The sequence below is a fragment of the Apium graveolens genome, chromosome 6 (assembly GCF_009905375.1).
Source record: "Apium graveolens cultivar Ventura chromosome 6, ASM990537v1, whole genome shotgun sequence".
Taxonomy (NCBI): domain Eukaryota; kingdom Viridiplantae; phylum Streptophyta; class Magnoliopsida; order Apiales; family Apiaceae; genus Apium; species Apium graveolens.
Window position 1 is genome coordinate 153,091,871 of NC_133652.1, and position 3,380 is coordinate 153,095,250.

Consider the following 3,380-nt stretch of genomic DNA (forward strand, 5'->3'; position numbering starts at 1 on the left):
TGCCCAGTCATTTTATTGTGTAATGAAAGCTCTTTCCTTTGTTTGAACAACTTAAAATATTTCTGTTTATAATCCACAGGCTCAACTAAGGGGGAGAAATAGCAGGGGAGAAGGAAAAAGGTAAAGCACATGTACACTACACCACACCATTGTTGTTTGTAACTACGGATCCTATTGTACGGGAGAGGTGGTAAACACAAAGTGATTTCCTCGTGATAAGAAGAAGTGGTTTGGTTTATCACTATTATTCATAAGGAGAGAAGCTGTTTTCCAAAAGGGGAGTACCATTAGTTCTTATCTGCGGATCCTATTATACGGGAGATGTGGTAGATAAAGGTGATCTCCTTTAATAGTTGATTCTCATAGGGGGAGAAGCAAGAGAGATATGTGCTTCTCAACAGGAAATGTGGTTGTACAAAAGAAGTTGCTGATGATTACTTCAAGACTGAGAAGTATTATCTGGCAGAGATTTGAAGAACCAAGGAAATGAAGATGAAACTACTTGAAGATCAGTTCAGTGCTAGAGGAACAAGCATCTTTCATTTCAGTTACTCAAGAAATCTGGAAATGCAGTATTTGATCCAGAAAACCAGTAGCATTATTTACAAGTCCTGGTACTTTACTTGTTCTAGTTGTTAGTTTAGTTATTCTCTCTATTTAATTTGTTTGTTAGGTTTAACAATCAAATATGGGGATATTGTTGGTGAGACTGCGTAGCTGTATGAACAGTTATGTGATAACTCAACACAATAACAACACTATAACAGGATATGTTAATAATACTACGTCTACACATGAAATCAGGAAGAATAAAGACAAGGCAAATACAAAGAATCAGAAGATTAGAAGAAGGCCTGAAGTCTGTCTACAGGTCATTAAAAAAAGTTCATTAATATGATCATGCCTCCGTGAAGAACAAAGGTTAAAGACTTTCAGGGTTTCAGAAATGTTGAAGATTCAGTATACAAGTGCTACCGGAAGATTTTAGTGTATTAGCATTGATTGAAGATAGACAGTGTTCGAAGCATAGGAATCTGAAGAATTGAAGACAGGGTATAGACAGAGGTTAATGAAGACATTGTCTAAAGTACCAGAAAGGATTCCAGTGAAAGTACAGTTGTTTATTGACAGTCAGTGTCTGAAGCAATAAAGTTGAGACAAGCTTAATAATTTAATCAAGGCTATAATACAAAGACCTGAATCGGAGTTAGTCGTTTGTGAACCAGACCGGTTGTACTAGGCGTCAACAGCTCGTGAAAGGAATCTGGATATTATTTATAGAAGGATTGTTAAGTTGAGGAATGTACTTTGATTGAACGTTTATCTATTAAAGTACGAGAAAAGGTGCGCATGGTATACAGCTAAACAGCTCAAGGGATTGGCGAAGCTTAAAGTTTAATTGCTAAATTAAATAAATTTATTTAAAGAACTTTAATATAATTTATTTAATAAACTTAAATAGATTTATCTTATAAACTTTAAATAAGTTTATTTTATAAATCTAAATTAGTTTATTTATATAAGTTATATTTAAGTTTATTTTATAAATTAATTTAATTACAATTTAAACTTAAAAAGAAAAAGAAAAAAAAGAACAGAGAAAAAGAAAAAGAAAACAAAAAAAAGGAAAAAGAAAACAAAAGAGAAAGAGAAAAGAAAAATAAAAAGAAAACAAAACAAAAAAAAAGGAAAAGGAAAAAAGAAAATAAACAAAGAAAACATGCAACCGTGTACTTGATGTTTTGGTTAAGTCAAGTACATGCATAATTTAGTACTAGTACTATGTAAGGAATACTCGCCAAAGAAATAAATAGAAGATGCCCCTGTGGTCGTCACGGGGGAGTTAAAATAACAAGGCAATCTCTCCAAAAGCTAACTGATCGCCACAGACTAATTACACAACCCCCTGTATTCTTGGTCGCTACAGAACAACTGTACACCTGTCGCCACAGAGTTCACTCAATTCTCAGCCATACAATTTTATTGTATAAAGACTACACTTTGCAGCAGATCTGAAGGAGTTCTGTTTATCTTCTTCTCCAACAAAAAGAGAGCTAATAAAACAAGAAGCATAGATTTACAGAGAAGCTCCGGCACCTTGAATATCCGTTTAACTTCTCACCGGAGTAACGTTATAATGCCCTATTTAACTCTTGTATATTCTTAGGGGTATTATAATCGTTACCCGGTAGTTAAATCCTAGTACAAACAAAAGTTAGATTATTGTATAGGATTTGATTTGTAAATCTTTGTAGAAGCTAGGAACTTTGTTGTTCTTAGATTATAACCGGTTAATTTATTTACCGGAGTGTAGCAACACCCTCGAGGATTTATATACGAATATATATTTCCCCGAATGTCTTGTGTTACTTGTTTTTATCGTTCCAAACACTATTCCTCTCAAGAACACAAAACCACTAACCGCGCACTAAATATTTTATCCGCTAATGATTTGAAAGAATTTTTAATTTAGTGATTATCATATTCAACCCCCCCTTCTACGATAATTCGGGACCTAACAAAGATAACATACATACAGTACACATAGAGATGTTCAAAAATTCCGAAACCCGAAATCCGATCCGATTCGGAAAAAAGCCCGAAAAGCCCGATCCGGAAAAAAGTCCGGCCTGGTTCGGCCCGGCCCGCGGGCCTTAAATGGGCCTTTTTTCTTCTCGAAAATCCGGCTCGGCCCCAAGCCCGAAAAGCCCGAATTTAAAAAAGTCCGGATCGAGAAAAGCCCGGATAAAAGCCCGGTTAAGCTCGGATAAAAGCCTGGACTTTTTTAAAAGCCCGATTAAAAAATCAATTTTTTTGTATATAATTTGAAAATATACAATACTTTTTATGATTTTTAAACTATTATATTATAATATTAAAGCAATTAAAGTATATATGATTATTTATATATTATATTAAAAAATAATTATTTATTTCGGTGTCTAAACTACTCTATCTGATATATCAAGATATTATTTTTTTTTCCGGTATTTAAACTACTCATAATTCAAGTTATAAAATATAAAAATATTTTTTTAATATATAAATAAAAATCCCGGATAAAGCCCGGTTCGGCCCGATCCGGCCCGGCCCGGCCCGCGGGCCTAAAACGGGCCTTATATTTCTTAGGAAGCCCGACCCGACCCGATTTTTTAAAAAGCCCGGCCCGATCTGTTTTAAAAAAACGGGCTTTTTAAAGTCTGGATAAAACCCGGCCCGATGGGTTTTTCGCGCAACTCTAAGTACATATATGTTAGATATAATTGATGATTTTAGGATATAAACTATCATAGTTTATTATCAGGACTTAATATCAGTACATACTGAATGTGACGTCATCAGTACTTCTCTATTAGTACTTGATGATCAACATTTGATAT